Here is a 22,956-nt window from a genome sequence, read left to right as displayed (position 1 = left end):
GACCAGGGGACACTAAAGAGTGACGCACACAGCTGGGAGACCAGGGGACACTAAAGAGTGACGCACACAGCTGAGAGACCAGGGGACACTAAAGAGTGACACACACAGCTGGAGACCAGGGGACACTAAAGAGTGACGCAGGCAGCTGGGAGACCAGGGGACACTAAAGAGTGATGCACACAGCTGGGAGACCAGGGGACAGTAAAGAGTGACGCACACAGCTGAGAGACCAGGGGACACTATAGAGTGACGCACACAGCTGAGAGACCAGGGGACACTATAGAGTGACGCACACAGCTGAGAGACCAGGGGACACTAAAGAGTGAAGCACACAGCTGGGAGACCAGGGGACACTAAAGAGTGACGCACACAGCTGAGAGACCAGGGGACACTAAAGAGTGACGCACACAGCTGAGAGACCAGGGGACACTATAGAGTGACGCACACAGCTGAGAGACCAGGGGACACTATAGAGTGACGCACACAGCTGGGAGACCAGGGGACACTAAAGAGTGAAGCACACAGCTGGGAGACCAGGGGACACTAAAGAGTGACGCACACAGCTGAGAGACCAGGGGACACTATAGAGTGACGCACACAGCTGGGAGACCAGGGGACACTATAGAGTGACGCACACAGCTGGGAGACCAGGGGACACTATAGAGTGAAGCACACAGCTGGGAGACCAGGGGACACTAAAGAGTGATGCACACAGCTGGGAGACCAGGGGACACTAAAGAGTGACGCACACAGCTGCGAGACCAGGGGACACTATAGAGTGACGCACACAGCTGGGAGACCAGGGGACACTAAAGAGTGATGCACACAGCTGGGAGACCAGGAGACACTAAAGAGTGACGCACACAGCTGAGAGACCAGGGGACACTAAAGAGTGATGCACACAGCTGGGAGACCAGGGGTCACTAAAGAGTGACGCACACAGCAGGAAGACCAGGGGACACTAAAGAGTGGCGCAGACAGCTGGGAGACCAGGGGACACTAAAGAGTGACGCACACAGCTGGGAGACCAGGGGACACTAAAGAGTGACGCACACAGCAGGAAGACCAGGGGACACTAAAGAGTGACGCAGATAGCTGGGAGACCAGGGGACACTAAAGAGTGATGCACACAGCTGGGAGACCAGGGGACACTAAAGAGTGACGCACACAGCTGGGAGACCAGGGGACACTAAAGAGTGACGCAGATAGCTGGGAGACCAGGGGACACTAAAGAGTGACGCAGATAGCTGGGAGACCAGGGGACACTAAAGAGTGACGCACACAGCTGGGAGACCAGGGGACACTAAAGAGTGACGCACACAGCTGGAGACCAGGGGACACTAAAGAGTGACGCACACAGCTGAGAAACCAGGGGACACTAAAGAGTGACGCACACAGCTGAGAAACCAGGGGACACTAAAGAGTGACGCACACAGCTGAGAGACCAGGGGACACTAAAAAGTGACACACACAGCTGGAGACCAGGGGACACTAAAGAGTGACGCAGACAGCTGGGAGACCAGGGGACACTAAAGAGTGACGCACACAGCTGGGAGACCAGGGGACACTAAAGAGTGACGCACACAGCTGAGAGACCAGGGGACACTAAAGAGTGACACACACAGCTGGAGACCAGGGGACACTAAAGAGTGACACAGGCAGCTGGGAGACCAGGGGACACTAAAGAGTGATGCACACAGCTGGGAGACCAGGGGACACTAAAGAGTGACGCACACAGCTGAGAGACCAGGGGACACTATAGAGTGACGCACACAGCTGAGAGACCAGGGGACACTATAGAGTGACGCACACAGCTGAGAGACCAGGGGACACTAAAGAGTGAAGCACACAGCTGGGAGACCAGGGGACACTAAAGAGTGACGCACACAGCTGAGAGACCAGGGGACACTAAAGAGTGACGCACACAGCTGAGAGACCAGGGGACACTATAGAGTGACGCACACAGCTGGGAGACCAGGGGACACTAAAGAGTGAAGCACACAGCTGGGAGACCAGGGGACACTAAAGAGTGACGCACACAGCTGAGAGACCAGGGGACACTATAGAGTGACGCACACAGCTGGGAGACCAGGGGACACTATAGAGTGACGCACACAGCTGGGAGACCAGGGGACACTATAGAGTGAAGCACACAGCTGGGAGACCAGGGGACACTAAAGAGTGATGCACACAGCTGGGAGACCAGGGGACACTAAAGAGTGACGCACACAGCTGACAGACCAGGGGACACTATAGAGTGACGCACACAGCTGGGAGACCAGGGGACACTATAGAGTGAAGCACACAGCTGGGAGACCAGGGGACACTAAAGAGTGATGCACACAGCTGGGAGACCAGGGGACACTAAAGAGTGACGCACACAGCTGAGAGACCAGGGGACACTAAAGAGTGATGCACACAGCTGGGAGACCAGGGGTCACTAAAGAGTGACGCACACAGCAGGAAGACCAGGGGACACTAAAGAGTGACGCAGACAGCTGGGAGACCAGGGGACACTAAAGAGTGACGCACACAGCAGGAAGACCAGGGGACACTAAAGAGTGACGCAGATAGCTGGGAGACCAGGGGACACTAAAGAGTGACGCACACAGCTGGGAGACCAGGGGACACTAAAGAGTGACGCAGATAGCTGGGAGACCAGGGGACACTAAAGAGTAACGCAGATAGCTGGGAGACCAGGGGACACTAAAGAGTGACGCACACAGCTGGGAGACCAGGGGACACTAAAGAGTGACGCACACAGCTGGAGACCAGGGGACACTAAAGAGTGAAGCACACAGCTGGAGACCAGGGGACACTAAAGAGTGACGCACACAGCTGGGAGACCAGGGGACACTAAAGAGTGACGCACACAGCTGGAGACCAGGGGACACTAAAGAGTGACGCGCACACAGCTGGGAGACCAGGGGACACTAAAGAGTGACGCACACAGCTGGGAGACCAGGGGACACTAAAGAGTGATGCACACAGCTGGGAGACCAGGGGACACTAAAGAGTGACACACACAGCTGGGAGACCAGGGGACACTAAAGAGTGATGCACACAGCTGGGAGACCAGGGGCCACTAAAGAGTGACGCACACAGCTGGAAGATCAGGGGACACTAAAGAGTGACGCACACAGCTGGAGACCAGGGGACACTAAAGAGTGACGCACACAGCTGGGAGACCAGGGGACACTAAAGAGTGACGCACACAGCTGGGAGACCAGGGGACACTAAAGAGTGACGCACACAGCTGGGAGACCAGGGGACACTAAAGAGAGACGCACACAGCTGGGAGACCAGGGGACACTAAAGAGTGATGCACACAGCTGGGAGACCAGGGGACACTAAAGAGTGACGCACACAGCTGGAAGATCAGGGGACACTAAAGAGTGATGCACACAGCTGGGAGACCAGGGGACACTAAAGAGTGACACACACAGCTGAGAGACCAGGGGACACTAAAGAGTGATGCACACAGCTGGGAGACCAGGGGACACTATAGAGTGACGCACACAGCTGGGAGACCAGGGGACACTAAAGAGTGACGCACACAGCTGAGACACCAGGGGACACTATAGAGGGACGCACACAGATGGGAGACCAGGGGACACTAAAGAGTGACGCACACAGCTGAGAGACCAGGGGACACTATAGAGTGACGCACACATCTGGGAGACCAGGGGACACTAAAGAGTGACGCACACAGCTGAGAGACCAGGGGACACTATAGAGTGGCGCACACAGCTGGGAGACCAGGGGACACTAAAGAGTGACTCACACAGCTGGGAGACCAGGGGACACTAAAGAGTGATGCACACAGCTGGAGACCAGGGGACACTAAAGAGTGACGCACACAGCTGGGAGACCAGGGGACACTAAAGAGTGACGCACACAGCTGGGAGACCAGGGGACACTAAAGAGTGATGCACACAGCTGGGAGACCAGGGGACACTAAAGAGTGACGCACACAGCTGGGAGACCAGGGGACACTAAAGAGTGACGCACACAGCTGGGAGACCAGGGGACACTAAAGAGTGACGCACACAGCTGACAGACCAGGGGACACTAAAGAGTGAGGCACACAGCTGGGAGACCAGGGGACACTAAAGAGTGACGCACACAGCTGACAGACCAGGGGACACTAAAGAGTGACGCACACAGCTGGGAGACCAGGGGACACTAAAGAGTGACGCACACAGCTGACAGACCAGGGGACACTAAAGAGTGACGCACACAGCTGACAGACCAGGGGACACTAAAGAGTGACGCACACAGCTGGGAGACCAGGGGACACTAAAGAGTGACGCACACAGCTGGGAGAGCTGGAGCTCTGATGGAGTCAGGACTCAGAGAGACACGAGGAGAGCTGGAGCTTTGATGGAGTCAGGACTCAGAGACACGAGGAGAGCTGGAGCTTTGATGGAGTCAGGACTCAGAGAGACACGAGGAGAGCTGGAGCTTTGATGGAGTCAGGACTCAGAGACACGAGGAGAGCTGGAGCTTTGATGGAGTCAGGACTCAGAGAGACACGAGGAGAGCTGGAGCTTTGATGGAGTCAGGACTCAGAGACACGAGGAGAGCTGGAGCTTTGATGGAGTCAGGACTCAGAGAGACACGAGGAGAGCTGGAGCTCTGATGGAGTCAGGACTCAGAGAGACACGAGGAGAGCTGGAGCTCTGATGGAGTCAGGACTCAGAGAGACACGAGGAGAGCTGGAGCTTTGATGAGTCAGGACTCAGAGAGACGAGCAGAGCTGGAGCTTTGATGGAGTCAGGACTCAGAGAGACACGAGGAGAGCTGGAGCTCTGATGGAGTCAGGACTCAGAGAGACACGAGGAGAGCTGGAGCACTGATGGAGTCAGGACTCAAAGAGACACGAGGAGAGCTGGAGCTCTGATGGAGTCAGGACTCAGAGAGACACGAGGAGAGCTGGAGCTCTGATGGAGTCAGGACTCAGAGAGACACGAGGAGAGCTGGAGCACTGATGGAGTCAGGACTCAAAGAGACACGAGGAGAGCTGGAGCTCTGATGGAGTCAGGACTCAAAGAGACACGAGGAGAGCTGGAGCTTTGATGGAGTCAGGACTCAGAGAGACACGAGGAGAGCTGGAGCTCTGATGGAGTCAGGACTCAGAGAGACACGAGGAGAGCTGGAGCTCTGATGGAGTCAGGACTCAAAGAGACACGAGGAGAGCTGGAGATTTGATGGAGTCAGGACTCAGAGAGACACGAGGAGAGCTGGAGCTCTGATGGAGTCAGGACTCAGAGAGACACGAGGAGAGCTGGAGCTTTGATGGAGTCAGGACTCAGAGAGACACGAGCAGAGCTGGAGCTTTGATGGAGTCAGGACTCAGAGAGACACGAGGAGAGCTGGAGCTCTGATGGAGTCAGGACTCAGAGAGACACGAGGAGAGCTGGAGCTTTGATGGAGTCAGGACTCAGAGAGACACGAGGAGAGCTGGAGCTTTGATGGAGTCAGGACTCAGAGAGACACGAGAAGAGCTGGAGCTCTGATGGAGTCAGGACTCAGAGAGACACGAGCAGAGCTGGAGCTTTGATGGAGTCAGGACTCAGAGAGACACGAGCAGAGCTGGAGCTTTGATGGAGTCAGGACTCAGAGAGACACAAGGAGAGCTGGAGCTCTGAGTAAACTACCTCATGGCGGCTTGTGCTCTGTCATAGACTGGCAACAACAATGCACCCAAGCTGCCCCTCCTCAAGAGAGATAGCAGCAGAACACAAGCTCCTAGAACTATGCCGTGGGAAAGGAGACGGTGAGAGGAGAAAATTATGAACTGTGACGAAGGTTGAATACCTAAGCAAATTATTCCCTAACAGCCTGTTTGCTATTCTGTCTCCAAAATGGTGGAACGAGCTCTCCATTGGTATCAGAACAGCAGAAAGAAGTCTTGGCCGTTGAATGAAACACAAAAAGCTCATTGAGGCAGTGAGTCATTATTAAAACATTGTTGATGTGTTTTTTCAAGCAGACTGGGCCGCAGTTCTTCAAAACATTGCCCTAGATTCTCTCAAATGCATTCTTTGGATGAACAGGGTGTCCGCGGGGTCTTAAAAAGTATTCAAAAGTGTTAAAGGGCATTTCCCAAGGTGTCACATGTTGTAGCTTGTTTTCAATAAGTATCTAAATGGTCCAAAGAGGTTGTATTCTACAGTCTGCCTGAATGTAGTCATGGCGTAGGTGTGTCGTGTGATTCTGTGTAGTTTATTGATGGCATCCCGTTGGGTTTGACGTCATCTGAACAGGACATCGCACGCTCACTGCTTGATAGCGCGAAGGTCCGTTTACGCCGGTTGTTAAACAACATCGTTATGGGGAAATGCAAGTCTGCGTCCAAATGGTTGGAAGATAAGGAGGAAGGACAATCAATACTGTATATAGTCAATGTGAGGTGAAGTGTGTCGCCAAGGTAACCGGTTAGAACTCAAAGTGGCGATGAGGTCTTAAAACGTATGAAGGGTCTTAAAAAAGGTCTTAAAAGATCTTACATCTGACTTCAGGATTCCTGCACATACCCTGAGAAAGAAATCTCGTATTGATAATCTTAATAGTTAGTTTCTCACCTGGACAACAGTCATAACTTAAGATTCACATTCAGGTTCAAGGCGTAGTGTAGAAATGGCAATGAAAAACTGAAGTCCCAGGCTCCTCCAACAATGCAACATGAATATATATATAGGACATAAAACACATAAAACCAATACAAATAGTGCAAGAAATAACAGAATAGAAATAAAATAGTGCAAGAGAATGTTGCAAGCAGCTCATAACCAAGTCGCATTTATCTTTTAAAGACCTGGAAAGGGTTATTAACGCCTTTGTGACCTCAAGACTGGACTATTGTAACGCTCTGTATGTGGGTATGGACCAGGCATCAATTAAACGCCTGCAGCTAGTCCAAAACGCAGCTGCACGTCTCCTGACTGGCCACAAAAAGCGTGACCACATCACCCCAATTCTGGCCTCACTGCACTGGCTTCCAGTCCGGTTCAGAATTGATTGTAAAATCCTTTTATTTGTATTTAAAGCACTAAATGGGCTCCTCCTATATAGCTGAACTGCTCCAGCGCTACACCCCAGGCAGAGCTTTAAGGTCTGCTGACCAGCTGCTGCTGGTAGTGCCTAAGACCAGGCTCAAAACCCGAGGGCACCGAGCCCTAGGCTCTGGAACACTCTTCCCCTCCATGTGAGGTCGGCCCAGACCCTAGGGGCTTTTAAATCCACACTGAAGACACACTACTTCTCTCTGGCCTTCTAGTTAGAGTGGGGTCTCGACTCCTGACTGTTCCATGTGTTGTTTTTATCTGTTGTGATTTATTGTGATGTAATGTGTTTTTATGTGTTTAAATTACATGTACAGCACTTTGGCTCGACCAACATCGTTTTTAAATGTGCTCTACAAATAAAACTTGATTTGATTTTGATTTGATTTGATAGCAGTTTCCAAAGATATTGAAGTGACTGTTATTTTGTATTTATTGATTATTGTGTTTTATCTTAATGTGGCATAATGTGTAAATGTGTCTGTTGATTGTATATTCAAGCAATAGCTCACAACAGGCCATGGTATATAATAATAATAATAATGCATTACATTTTTAATTAGAGCGCTTTTACAGGTGCTCAAAGCGCTTTACACATTACACATGTAAGAGTCATTACTGTGGATCAGGGGCGGGGCTTCAGGGGGGGCTGTAGGGGCAGGGCTCCCCGGGCCCGGGACGGTCGGGACCCAATGGGGGCCCGTCGCCGAGGCAGCAGGCTCCGCCCCCGAGATATTCGCCGGCGGGCCCTGCTGCCTCGCGCCACTGAGTGCACTGACGTTCGTGGTTATATTAGGTATAAAGCATTGTAGCCTATAATATGAGTTGAACTTGTGCTGCTATTTTCACACTCATATTTAACATTAAAACATGAAAAATTGCAAGTGATACCCTTCTATTGTCTCCAAATGTATTTTGGGTAAAATCGTCATCAACAGCCGTCCATCAACATCATACGTAAATGAACTTCAACGTCATCATCAATCACTTGTCATTCAACAGAGCACTGCCTAAGCATGAGCAGTTATAAACACAAAAGTGGAGCTACAAAACGCAAAGAAAAAGATAAAAAGGAGGACCAAAAGGTCAAATTGTCCAAGCTAGATGGATATTTCTTTCGCCCTACTCCTCCTCCTGCGGGAGATGAACCTGAAGTTGTTGCCACTGCCAGCCGTGTTTCATCCCCGAGCCCGCCAACAACGTTAGTGGGGGTTAGCCAGATTTACAGGTAGGCTACAATCACGGACACACACTGTCAACAAGAAAATGTGAGTTTGTGGTAAATGTTGATATCATATGGTTGTTGTTACTTCGTGTAGCTCGGCCGCCTAGCTTATTTCCTTTTCTGTCTCTCGGCTGTAGTGATGATGATAATAATAATAATAATAATAATAATAATAATAGGGACGACTCAGCAGCTGCTAGCTGCTCGTCTAGAGGAGAGCCAGGCCTGACGCTTGACCAGCCGCACCCCTCCCCCTCCGGCTCCTTACCTGCTGCGCCGCAAGGTGAAGAAGTACCGGACACTGGGAATGAAAGCAGCAACAGGTCTCCTCCTCACGCTACGCCTACGGGTGAAACTCAGACCACGGATCATGATGTGTCCTGCAATTATCCTCTGGAGCGTTTTCCGACTGATCGGGCAAACTATTTTGAAAACATTGAGGACGCCAATATCAAAAGATATATCCTTAAAATGGGCCCATGCAAACCCAAAGGTCCATTTCCCAAAGACAAGGATAACCGTTGCTTTTCAGAAAGCTATTACACCTCCACCACTAAAGTTGGGATGACATCTCCACGCAGCTGGATGTGCTATTCCCCAAAATGTGACTGCTGCTACTGTGAGCCTTGCTGGCTTTTTGCCAACCGAAAGGCACTGTTCTACAACAATGCATGGGTAAACGGAATAAAAGACATGAATCCACTCAAATACACCTTGGTGCATGCGTAGTATATGAGCAGTGGAAAACCAACGGCACAATAGACGCTGACATGGAGAGGAATGTGCGTAATGCCGCCCAATTTTGGAGACAGGTCGTGGAGCGCATTGTTAATGTAACTCTCACTCTAGCTTCAAGCAACTTGGCATTCAGGGGCCATCGAGAGGTTCTAGGTCAGGGAAAAGCTGGCAACTTTTTGTCAATAATATAATTATTGGCTCGCTACGACCCTGTTTTGAAAGAGCTAATCAACCGACCAGAAGGGTCAGTGAAATACCTCAGTCACCAGATTCAAGATGAGATTATTTACATATTATCTCGACATGTGAAAGCTGACATCAATGATGAAATAAACGAAGCCCCATTTTATTCCGTCATCATGGACACAACGCAAGATGTGTCAAAGATAGACCAATTGAGTCAGGTTTACCGTTACATCACTGTTGTTAAGAACGACATGGATATTGCAACAGATATACAGATCAATGAAGTCTTTTGGGGTTTTGAAGTGACTGAAGGTTCATCAGCTTCAGAGCTTGAAAACAAAATCCTTGGTTCTATAGAGAAAAACGGATTAGATCTGTCTAAATGTCGCGGACAGGGCTATGATGGGGCGGCTAATATGAGTGGTGTGTATTCAGGCGTGCAAGCAAGAATAGCCGAGAAGGAGCCCCTTGCTCACTATGTTCATTGCGCTGCTCATAATCTCAACATAGCACTCAACGACTCTGTTAAAAATGTCCCTGGAGTGAAGCAGTTCTATGACACTGTAGAGACGCTCTACAACTTTTTTGGTCACAGTATCAAACGATGGGCATTGCTCAGTGAGTTAATGACGCCAGAGAGCAGATCACATTAAAACGCTTATGTCCCACTCGCTGGTCATCTCGCCATGATGCGCTTGTTGCGTTAAGGCACAGATATGGAGACATTATAAAAGCCCTCGTCAAAATATCCCTTACCAGTGACAAAAAGGATGAGCGCAATGAAGCAAGTGCACTCAAGAATGCCATAAGCAAATTTCGCTTTCTATTTTTGGTCAACATGCAGACCAAGATTTTGGAAAGCATATTGTGCTTCACAGTTACTGCAAGCAAAAGACGCGGATATTCTCAAAGCATCTACTCTACTGCAAAATGCCATCAGTGTTTTGGTGGAGTATCGGGGACAATTTGATGAGGCGAAGTCCGCCACTCTTGCCCTGGCTACTAAATGGGGAAGTCAAACACAGTTTGAAACAACCAGGGCCAGGAAAGTTAAGAGACACTTTGATGAACTTTCTGAAGACAGCCGCCTCACTGACGCAGAGAGCAACTTTCGGGTGACCGTTTTCAATGCATGTCTCGATATAATCATCCAGCAACTGTCCCAAAGATTCACCAGCTTAAATGCAACTGTGAACATGTTTGAGGTAATTCACCCCAACACACTACTGCAAGCAAAGGATGAGGATTTACACCAAGCTGCCCAGCGGCTTAGAGAGCACTACAGTCGGGACATCGCCGCCAGCTTCCCTGGCCAGCTGCTTTCTTTCAGAACCTGTTTCAGGGACCAAATACAAAAACTAAAATCTGTCGCGGATCTGGTAAAAATGCTCATTGTTTACAACCCAGCAGTAACATCTACATTCAGTGAGGTTTGCACAGCCTTCATCTTATTTCTGACTCTTCCTGTCACCGTGGCAACCGCCGAGCGCTCTTTCTCCAAATTAAAACTCATCAAAAACTATTTGAGGAGCACGATGGGACAGGAGAGACTGAGTGGACTGGCCTTGCTGTCCATCGAAAGTGACCGAGCCAAGAAATTGGACATACAGCAGATTGTGGACGAGTTCGCGGAGCGCAAGGCTCGCCGAGTACCCTTCAAGTAGTGGTGAGTACACTTCAAATTTAATTTGTACAGTAGCCTACTTGTACGTGAACGTATGGGCCGCCGTGCCAATTTTACACTGCTCTGCTCTCATGGTGGCTGCTGGCTGTCCATGGTGAATGGTGTGTCAGAAAATCATTTTATTAGGCTATGTTTTCGTTGTCCTTGTGGTTTGTTGGACTTTATGTCATCTTATATCATTATTATCTCTGATATATATTTATATTTCGTTTCTATACCCTTTGTAGAAACGAAATCTTAAATATTACACCTTTTCTTTAGTTACTTTTCTTTCAAACATTGTTTTAAATTGTAATCTTACTGACTGAGCGACTTTTTACGCACGAGCGTCAGATTACCACCCCGGACTCCCGATATTTTTGTCAAGCTTTATTGGGTTGAAAGGGCCCGGTCATGTGGCCCCGCCCCCCGGCCCGGGTCTGATATGTGCCGCCAGTGCTGTGGATATTACCCACAGGAGCAAATGCGGGTAAAGTGTCTTGCCCAAGGACACAACGGCCTGACGCAGTGGCGGCCGAGGCAGGTTTCGAACTGGAGTTCACCAACGCCCCCTTGATCTGATGATCAACGCTCTAACCACTGCGCCAAAACCGCCCTATAATATGTTCATTATATCACAGTTAAGGGGATTCGGCCCGACTCGAAGCAGGCAGATCAAAAATAGTCCGTTGTTACCGTTTGAACTAACGTAGCAACGGCAGGAACTGCTTCGATAGCGTTTTTGAGGAGCTTTTTGATTACAGATTTGAAAACATCGTTGCTTGCTTTAAAGTTTAGTAGCACAATTCATTATGTCAAAATAAGTATCTAGATATCCCTGCCCCAATGCCAAAGGAACTGCACCCTGAATATGTGTCGCCGTTTGATGTCTATGTCTGGACCGCTGCGTAACAAGGATGGGTTCTGCCCGTTACCTCTCCGCTGTTTTCTTGTTCCAGTTTGAAAAGCAAACTACATGCTGTTTGCTTTTCAGCCCAACTGTATACAGTTAAATCGACCGGACTTCTTTCTGCAGATGTGAGCGTCCTTAACAACGGTCAATAAGTCCTTGCTGCACATTATCCCCTACATGCTTCCATCTCAAGCTTTGTTAGTTAGTTAGTTTGGTAACGGACGTAACATAGCAGCTGTAACGGTTGTAGCTTTTCTCAGACGTGGAGGGATACTGACTTGTTGTGAAGAGCAGTGGCGACTGGTCATTAGGGGCAGGTGGGGCACAGACCCACCTAGTGTCAGCAGAAAGTATTACAAATAATGATTACAACAACAACAAAAAAAAAACATATATCAAATATATTTTAAGATCATGTTTAATCATCCGATTCGTCTCATTGCTGTTTTAGTCTGTGTTCTTCTAGTTAGTGTCTACAGTGTGTGCCTATTGAGCTGTTTGGAGCCATGTGGGACAAAACCCGATCCTGCCCCTCCCTCTCACTGTCTAAGTGAACGGTGACTGTAAAAACTACACTGCGCATGCTCAGAGTATTTTTCAATTGAATGTGTGTGGCTAAAAAATAATGACCATAGGGGCATAGAGCTGCCATCCCCACCATACGTCATCTCACATCATTCAGAGCTGATTGGCTGTAAGTACGTGTGCTGTGAAAAGTTTAGTGTGTAGAGGAGACGAGAGAGGTGCAGTGACGCATTCCTAAAACCCGGAAGTAAGCTGCGCATGGCTTCCCTCGACAAAAAAGCAATGAGATTTCTCCATAGGATTTTAGAAAATAGCTCCAAATAAGGTCTGTGGGAAACGTAGCTGTTAGATAAATGCACGTTTTGTTTAGCCGGATAATATCCACATGTCTACCCTACTTTTATAATTTTCGAATCATAAATGTATCGATTAGATTTATGATAGACTTTTGAAACTACAAGAAGATAAGGAGGACTTTTTAAAAAAGTAATAGAGAATTTTGTCCAGAAGGATAGGCAAATGGACTTCATCTTCAAGTCAAGGTAAGACCACCATTTTATTGAAAATGGGATCTTACTAAGAGAGAACAATTAATAAATAAAAAAAATTACATTTTTTGGGTATCCTTTTGTTGAACTGTGTATTTAAAATTAATTGAAGCATCAGACAAAAAAAGCTTTTGAAAATAATATTATATTTTGATTTAGGTCAAAATATAATATTTGTAAACCTGAAGAGTCAGTGCCTCACCAGCCCTGAACGTCACTGCAGAAGCTTATATATAGACATCTAAGTTTTTTGTGCCCCACCACTTTTGTACATATAAAAACGCTACTGGTGAAGAGTAACGATAGTTACGGCTGTAACTACGGTTCTATGAGTCCCGGATGACCGCCTGAGGCGGTGCTTTAGCACTGGATATGTCCATCGCGCGCATGCGCAGCTCGAGTACCAATAACAACAAAGTCACCTGTGACCCACGTGACACCGGCTATATCAGCCGGTGTCCTCAGAGGATCTGTTCCCAGAATCTTCTCGCGAGCACACAAGAATTCTGAGTGACAGGAAACTCTGGCGGTCATCCGGGACTCATAGAACCGTAGTTACAGCCGTAACTATCGTTCTACTTCGTCCCTACTGACCGCCAGAGGCGGTGCTTTAGCACTGGATGACTTATACCAACCATGTCATGAAGAATTCAAGCACTTACTCACCTAGCTGGAGGCAGCGGAGCTTTGCAACAAGACCACACCCAGAGGATGAGGAGTGGCGACATTGACCCGGTAGAACCTGGAGAATGTGCCAGAAGACGCCCACGACCTGCGGCCCAGATGGTCTGCAGAGGCACCCCTCTTAGGGCAGCCCACGATGTTGAGATGCTTCTTGCAGAGTGGCATCTCACCCCTGATGGCGGGGGGCGGCCGCTGGCCCCATAGGCATGTGTGATGGTATCAACCACCCAGTGGGACAGCCGCTGCTTATAGAGAGCACAACCCTTCCTAGTGCCGCCATGGCAAACGAAGGGCTGCTCTGACTGCCGTATACAGGCCGTAGCCCGTGGCCGTAGCATCAATATACGCCCTTAGGGCACGCACAGGGCACAGCAACTCAGGCGCGCTAATGTTACAGCGTGCCAGCTGGATAGGCCGATTGGAGTGGGCTAGTGGAAGCACCTTGGGCAGGAACGCCACATTCTGCCAGAGGGCAACACCCGAGCCATCGGAGTTCCACCTCAGGCATGTATTGCTTACGGAGAGGGAATGAAGCTCTCCGACCCACTTCACTGAGGTTATGGCAAGCAGAAATGCTGCCTTCAGGGACAGCCACTTAAGCCCGACCTGGGCCAGGGGCTCGAAGGGAGGAGATGATTTGGCATCCAGCACTAGGGGCAGGTCCCAAGCCGGGGCCCTTGGGGTGCTAGGGGGACGCTGCCGTAGAGCCCCTCTCAGAAAGAGGGACACCAACCTGTGGTGCCCCACTGTGGCGCCATCGACTCCGACATGTCGGGCAGAGATAGCAGCCATATACACCTTCAAAGTGTAGCGAGAACGTCCACTATCCAGAAGGGACTGCAGGAACTCTAAAATGGTGGCCACGGAGCAATGCCCCGGATTCTCAGCTTTACTCAAACACCAGTGGGAGAAGAGCTTCCATTTGCACTCATACTGTGCTCGAGTGGATGGAGCTCTGGCATTCAGGATAGTTTCCCTGACAGATGCCATGAAACCACTCAACAGTGGGTTGGGATCCTTTGAAGCATCTGAAGTATCAGAGGCAGTGCACGGGAAGGCATACAGGAGAGTGTCCGGCCAGTCGTGCGCCAGAGCGTCCTGACCCAACGGGCTGGTCACCTCTGTCCAGGAGAACCAGAGGGGGCAGTGCCTCGACTCTTCCGAGGCAAAGACGTCCACCTCGGCCCTGCCGAAAAGGCTCCAAATGGTCTCCACCACCTCTGGATGAAGCCTCCACTCCCCTGGTGGAGGTTTGTGTCGTGAGAGGAAATCTGCGACCTGATTCAGGTCTCCTGGCAGAAAGACTGCCCGCAGACTGGCAAGGCGGGGGAGCGCCCAAGGCAAGAGGCTCTGTGAAACCCGGAGAAGCTGTGCGGACCTGGTGCCCCCCTGGTGGTTGATTTGGGCAACGGCGGACATGTTGTCCGAACGAACGAGCACATGCCTGCCCGCCAGTTGGTGTAAAAAGTGCATGAGTGCGAGCAACACAGCCCGAAGCTCCAGCACATTGATATGGTGTGCACCTTCCTGGGCAGACCACTGACGCTGAACAGACCTGCCCTGCCACGCCGCACCCCACCCCGAGAGACACGCATCCACAGTGACAGTCTCCCGGCGGGAAGGGATGGCGCCCATGGGCACACCCATCAGAAGATAGGCCCCATCGCTCCAGCGGGACAGAGAGTGGAGGCACCGCTGAGACACCCTGACTCTCTTGTGACTGTGCCACTTGGCGTCCAAGCGAAGGCTGTTCAGCCACATCTGCATGGGGCGCAGTGACAGCAGGCCTAAGGGCCCAGCGGCTGAGGCATCCGTCAGTCTGCCTAAGAGCCCAAGGAACTGGATGTAAGGCACCCTCTTGCCCAGTCTGAAGATGGGAAGATGGTGGGAAATGTCGTCCACACGACGAGGTGTCAGGTAGGCAGTGCATGACATTAAGGATGTTGGGATATGGGCCTGTGGGCCATCTAAGCTAATTTACAGATGGCCCTGAGCCCAATAGAGATTGCCCTGAAAAATGCGCGTGGACGAAATTACGCACGAAGGGTTTGGGGGGCCTCCCCCTAGAACATTTAGATTTTTGCAGGTCTTAGATGCTGTCTGGTTCTCTAGACTGAATTATAAGATGAACCACCACAATATTATATAGTACAATTTCAATTGTATTCTTCATTTCACTTGTTTGTTTGTTCTTGTTTGTGTTTGCTCGCTTGCATGCCCTGCATAGCTATAAGAAATACTTAAGATGTTGGTGAAGACACTTTCCATCTGACGAAGGCAGATGCCTTCCAGATGGACAAAAGTAGAAAACATTACATTCAGTTATAACCGCCAAAACAAACATTATTTACACTATTATGGCCCCTGTTAAAAATGTTTGTAATGTTATCTACTGTAAATTGGTCGAACGAATGCCTCCTCATCCGGAAGCTGACCGAGCAGCAGTCGAGAGGAGCCGAGCGCATCCGCGAAGCCCCTGGTGCCCTGGAGGCACGAGGCCGCCTGGAAGGCAGGCGACCTGGGAGGCGGTTGAGTGGGCCGCTGGGACCTCTGCAGACCACCCCTGTAAACCGGTGGCTGAGTGCGGCTGCTAGAGTGGCCCCTGGGCCTGCTGGGAGTGGGCACAGGTCTGCGATGACCCGAGAGCTGCTGCCTGGGACTGCCTAGCTTGGGCAGCACGCTCCAGTGCCTCCAGGGCAGCTGACCCAAACAGCTCCCCTGGCTCGACTGGCACGCTATGGACTCTCCTACATGTCTCCGTTAGTGGTGACTGGGCAAGCCGAACCTGGCGACGAGTCTGTACCAGAAAGGACATAACTCGTCCCAATTCCCTAGTCATTAGGGCAAAGGCCTGCAGTGATGCATCACTGAGGCCCAGCAAAGAAGGCTCGGCCGGAGCCTGCTGCAGAGAGGTGGAGACAGTCAGCATTAGAATGGGAGAGGGAGTTCCCGATACTACCCATGCGTGCCGCTGCGTCGTAGGCCCTACAGAGCAGCCCGTCTGTGACCCTGCACTGAGGCCGAGTGCATCTGACCTCAGGCCTTAGAGCCTCGTCAGGAGCCAGAATCAGGGAGGCGATGGCAGGCTCAATGGGTGGCATGCTACCCAGCCCCACCCTCGCCGGGTCCTGCATGGCAGCCAAGGCCCGGACATCAGCGCCAGTGTGGCCGAGGGCCCTGGTGTCCCTCCAGCATGCATGGAGCCCCCTCAGGTACTCCTCTGAAGGAGGAACGGTGAGGGGGACAGGGGCAGGGCTACGCCTGAAGAAGGCGCTAACCTGAGCCAAGTGGGCCTGCGGAACCGGAATCTGCAGGTGCGCCAGGGCCGTATGAATAATGGCCGCCATGGAGTCGTCCTCCACGCCCTGCAGAGACCCCTGAGCAGAAGAGAGGGAAGCCTCCTCGAGCGGGACCTCGTCCTCCATCTCTTCATTGAAGAGGTTAGCCGAAGCCGCTAGCGACAAGGCATCCTCATACAGAGGTGCGGCAACCGAAGGAGGGGCAGGCGGCACGCTAGCAGCCCTGGCTGAAGAGCCAAGAGGAGCGACTTCATCGTGTCCATGTCGGCAGCTAGCTGATCCACTTTAGAGGACAGCCTGTTTCTAGTCCTCCTATTGGGGGGTGCACCCATAGCCATCACTCCCTCAAGTCGCCGGGAACGGCCGAACTGATCTGGAGGAGGATGGGACAAGGAGAGGTGTCGTTACTGCTACTCGCCAAACAGAAAGAGGGATGTAACGCTACCGGCAGAGGGAGCGGGAGCGAGAGCACTGCCTTCACCTGGCTGGGTAAAATAAAGAAGCTTTTACACAAAGCTAAGACCAGAAACTGACTTCTAAAGAAAAAACAGCACAGGAAACTCCGGTGCTTATCCCGGCGTCAGCCGAGTGGCTGCAGCCGCTACTGCTAACTAGCCAAACAAGAAACACAGCTAAAGCTGGAAACTCAAAATGCTAATAATAGCTTGGCACAACGCCGCGGTCAGAACGAGTACAAAAGCACAGCAAGGGCAACTCCTGGGAGAGGGAGCGGAAACGCCACCGTCACCAACCAAGCCGACACCAACCTGTCCGAACAAAGTCTCTGCGCAGCCACAGCTCCTGGAGGACGGGTAAGCCCGCGGCCCCGACTGGATGAGTCGCGAAGCTGCACGCAGCCAGCTGCTTGCAGAGAATCCTTGACAACCGAACGAACGCTGTAGGCTACAAAAATGTAGCCACGGTACTCTCGCGCAGCGAGAAGATGAAAGGAACAGATCCTCTGAGGACACCGGCTGATATAGCCGGTGTCACGTGGGGCACAGGTGACTTTATTGTTATTGGTACTCGAGCTGCGCATGCGCGCGATGGACCTATCCAGTGCTAAAGCACCGCCTCTGGCGGTCAGTAGGGACGAAATAGAACTACAATTCTACCCGTGATATACGCTCATTATATCACGGCTAAGAACCAATCAGATTGCTTGATTTGACTTGTCTGTTTTATAAATAGAGGATATACATATTTATACTTATTTGTATATTTGTATTATTGTATTCGGGATTGTTGGAAACTTTATTTCGATGTACAAACACACAGAACAATTGACATTAAAGTTGACTTTGATTCAAAAGCTTAATAACTGTTGAGTAAAGGTTGATATTAATGACAATGCTATGCAAAGTAATGGCAGATACTCTCTCTCGCATATACATAATACGGCAACCTGTATACTGTACATAAAATAACAATATTTACATTACACTGTTTTATACCATTTGGCCTTGAGAGGATAGCTGAAAGTAAACGAAAACTCTCAAAGATAGTGTGCCTTAAATCTACAAAAATGATGGATATAGTGGAGGAGGTTATATATGATCAATGTGCTGTATTTAATAATCCAGTGTTGGGTTACTTCTCTCTCTGTATTACCTCAGATTGTAAAGAAGTCTATGAGGACATGTTCCTTCTCTCTCTTGATGTATTCCTCAAACAGCCCTCTGTATACGTGAATCTACCTTGTAATGGAGTGAGTTGAACATAATGCATCATGTGTATTTAATAGCGTGTTTAATCCACTGTTGGGTAACCGCACACTGTTCTGCATTATGAGTCTCCTCGGCACCAGCAGCAGCCACATTATTAATTATTCACCCATGATGTGGCAGATGACATCAAATGGCCGAGAAATGCGTCAATCCTGCACACGTGTATGAAAAAGATCTGTTTTCTGCACATGAGAACATGTGATGCTGCTGCTGGAGAAACATCTGGATCTGCAGCAGCAGCACATCAGGCCTCCACAACAACGCGCACAATGTGCGTTCAAATCAACGCAAAGCACTGCGACTCTTTGCTCTACTCTCAACGGGGAATATTGTACATTTTGGGGGGGATTTTTCCAACACAAGACGTATATTGACAAGCCCCCTCCCCAGAAAGAAATACAATACAAATCCCAGCACTCACATATAAAAACAATCAAAATCCTACCCAAAAAAATCAAACAATTGAATATGTATATTTTCTAACTGGATGCGAAGCTGCTCACATCCTTCAGGGTAAAGCGCCGACTTATTTGGCATATTCTGCGTGTAATGTGTCTCTCACTCTCTCAACGGGGAATATTGTACATTTTTGGGAGATTTTTCCAACACAAGACGTATATTGACAAGCCCCCTCCCCAGAAAAAGGAAATCACAGCACTATAAACGTTGGTTTATTTGGTTCTCAACCACAAAATCCTACCAAACAATTCAAATCAGAGTAGAATTATGATTTGTTAACTGGTATACGAAGCTGTGTCTGCTCTCATCCTTCACACCATGCGCACAGGGTAAAGCACCGGCTTATTTGACAAATCCTGCGTATAATGCATGTCAGACCCCCCCCCCCCCGAGCAGCACGAGCAGTATTAATGTTGTGCTTGATGTGCAGAAGAGGCTGCACTGAATGACCTTGAGACATTTTTTGTGCAGGATTGTGTTTCTTTGCACTGACAAACCGTGTGGCCATCGAGTAACTGCGGCGCCCCCCCCCCCCCCCCAGATAAACACCTCGCGATGCAAACAGGCCACAGGTTTTAATAACAGATGCTGCTTTATTCCAGCTTTGAGCGATGACATCCGAGTTCATGCTATTAAAGCTAAGCTGCTGCATTCCGATGGAAACGACGCAGTGAGCGCGTTTTTTTCAGATGATCTCCATCCTAATGACATCTTCCTCTGCGCATCGATACCAGGAAAGCAACATTTCATAACCGAGCAGATCTATTTATATATATATATAAAAAACCAGGACAGCTCCCTCGGTGCTGCTGCAGAAACACGTTGTAAAATAAAAAAATAAAACGCCAATTAAAATGCGCAAATGTTCATCTGCTCAAAAGCGCCGGTGTTTCCTCTTAAAGGATGCACAGCTCGACGGCATTCATGCAAACGCGAGATACCCAGATATGTAAGCCGACATGAACACCAGCTGCTTGTATAATGTGAAAACACGACATGTCGGCCTCTCTGCAGGCGGATCTTCTCACCTGATTTCTGCCCGTTCGGTGATTCTCAATGGATGAACGTGTGCTCCAGAAAAACCGAAAAAAGCCCCTTCCGATGGAGACGTGAGCCCAAAAGGGGATTCTCTTATTCTCAACACTGCTGCTTATAAAAAACACAGTCTGCTAATGAAGTGTGTGGATCTTTTCCCGACGTTATTGTTCCAGATGCGGCGCAGCAGGGACCGATCCCACGCGCCAGTCTGATGCGTCTACAGGAGCCGTGTGCAACTTTCTGCTTCTGGAGCTCATTACATCATCAGGGAGGACAACATTTGGGATTTATAACACCCTGATGGAGCTATTAAACAATCAGGAATTATATTAGGTGATGTGTTGTCATTTAAAGGTGTGATTTTTAAAGAAGAATTAAAAAAAAACCATAGACAGAAAAAGCCCCAGTGGTGGAAAGTAGATTTACTCCTTGAGTATTCCCATTGTTCTCCACTAAAACATAGAAGCACATTGCATGTATTTTAATGGCATTTTGTTCATTAAAGAAGATCCTTCAGATTCAGAAATCCCACAGGGACAGTGCAGATAAAAGGCTATTTAAAGAAAAGGGAAGCAAACGTTCAAATAAATAATGGAAAGAAGCAGCAGCATCAGAGTAAGTACACAAAATAGACCCCCACCCAAACAATTATAATAACAAATAAGTGAACTTGCTGGAGCCCAGACCCTCGTGTCATCATCAGGGAGGACAACATTTGGGATTTATAACACCCTGGCGGAGTTATAAAACAATCAGGAATTATATTAAGTGATGTGTTGTCAGGGCCATCCCTCCCTCACCTTGCGGAGGGGGCCGAGCCTGAGCCGAAAATGCGGCGCACCTATATGCGCTTATGCGGCGCAATTAGTGTGGCGCGGCACGGCTGCTCCACTAGCCCCCCCCCCCCCCCCCCCACCGCGTTGACGCTCGCGAAACAGAGGGCCTCATCATATAACTTGAGACGGCCCTGTGTGTTGTCATTTAAAGGTGTGGTTGTTAAAGAAAAATGCAAGGCTGGACAAAACAACCCAAGTGGTGTGAAGTAGATTTACTCAAGAACAATTTTACCTGAGGGATATGTATAGTTTTTTATAAAAAGAAAACACAAAATACAATCTACAATACTTGTGCTTGAGTATTTCCATTTGATGAAACTTTACGTCTCAGATGGAAATATTTTACTTTTCTTGAGAAACAGAATGTATTCCACCTGACCTCCCAAAAGAATAAAAAAAGAAAATCACAGTTACAGTTAAGAACATATTTATTAAATGAAATAAGTATATAAATATCCGAAAATAAAGAGATTTCAAATTGTAGTTTTGATTCAAAAACATTGGAGCAAATCCAAACTACGTGAAAATGAAGTGACTCAAAAAGTTCAGAAAATAAACTTGCATTTAACTATTTTCTGACTAAATGTAGGAAATTCTTACATAATATTGATCTTTTTACAGCTGTACTTCTTGTTGCTTCTAAATCAATTCAATTATTTAATTAAACACGTGATTCATTGTAATGCTGCAATACCTTAAAAAGCTGCATTCTCTCTAATATCCAGCAGGGGGCGAAATGTTCCTACTTCTCTCGCTCTTGATTCAGAAACCTCCAAAGAAAAGTGACACTGTAAAAACCCTCTGCGATGACTTGATTTCTTAATTTAATGTTCACATACAGTACAATATACACATGGGTTCCTTTACAGACACAAAGCAAACATTACATACATTACAGATAAGTTTAGCACCAGCAGACTAACACCCTTAAGGCTCGGCTGCACCAACCGGAAGCATTTCATATATTAGAGTTCAGCAACACTACGGTTGAATTTCAGCAAATCCAGATTTAAAGATAAGAATGTAATTAAATGACATTCTTATTTTTTTACTTTTGGGGCAGCTACAAAATTAATTAAAGTAAAAAATAACAGATTTAAATGTAATCTTATTGGGACAGAATAACAATAAATCCAGATTAATAATTTACATTTAAAAACACCTGATTTACAGTTTGTTTACAGGTCACCTATTATTTAAAATCCTCTTCATCATGTCTCTTCTACATCAACATGTGTCCCCTCTTCTTCATGTCTCTTCTACATCAACATGTGTCCCCTCTTCTTCATGTCTCTTCTACATCAACATGTGTCCCCTCTTCTCCATGTCTCTTCTACATCAACATGTGTCCCCTCTCCTTCATGTCTCTTCTACATCAACATGTGTCCTCTCTTCTTCATGTCTCTTCCACATCAACATGTGTCCCCTCTTCTCCATGTCTCTTCTACATCAACATGTGTCCCCTCTTCTTCATGTCTCTTCTACATCAACATGTGTCCCCTCTTCTTCATGTCTCTTCTACATCAACATGTGTCCCCTCTTCTTCATGTCTCTTCTACATCAACATGTGTCCCCTCTCCTTCATGTCTCTTCTACGTCAACATGTGTCCCCTCTTCTTCATGTCTTTTCTACATCAACACGTGTCCCCTCTTCCTCATGTCTCTTCTACATCAACATGTGTCCCCTCTTCTTCATGTCTCTTCTACATCAACACGTGTCCCCTCTTCTTCATGTCTCTTCTACATCAACACGTGTCCCCTCTTCCTCATGTCTCTTCTACATCAACACGTGTCCCCTCTTCTTCATGTCTCTTCTACATCAACACGTGTCCCCTCTTCTTCATGTCTCTTCTACATCAACATGTGTCCCCTCTTCCTCATGTCTCTTCTACATCAACACGTGTCCCCTCTTCTTCATGTCTCTTCTACATCAACATGTGTCCCCTCTTCTTCATGTCTCTTCTACATCAACATGTGTCCCCTCTTCTTCATGTCTCTTCTACATCAACATGTGTCCCTTCTTCTTCTTCGTGTCTCTTCTACATCAA

At 48.7% G+C, this 22,956-nt stretch overlaps 1 protein-coding gene across 1 annotated transcript in view; it reads right to left on the bottom strand.

Moving 5' to 3' along the window:
* The window catches only part of LOC117545166 (visinin-like protein 1), a 29,279-nt gene extending 8,951 nt beyond the window's left edge, over positions 1 to 20,328 (bottom strand). The window contains exon 1 of the mRNA XM_034214855.1: positions 20,063 to 20,328. The gene's annotated coding sequence lies outside the window, so the exon portion shown is untranslated. The remainder of the gene's footprint in view (positions 1 to 20,062) is intronic.
* Positions 20,329 to 22,956: the final 2,628 nt, after the last annotated feature.

The sequence above is a fragment of the Gymnodraco acuticeps genome, unplaced genomic scaffold, assembly GCF_902827175.1.
Source record: "Gymnodraco acuticeps unplaced genomic scaffold, fGymAcu1.1, whole genome shotgun sequence".
Classification (NCBI taxonomy): domain Eukaryota; kingdom Metazoa; phylum Chordata; class Actinopteri; order Perciformes; family Bathydraconidae; genus Gymnodraco; species Gymnodraco acuticeps.
The sequence above is the reverse complement of the archived record's forward strand: the minus strand, read 5'-3'. Positions and strand labels throughout refer to the sequence as shown.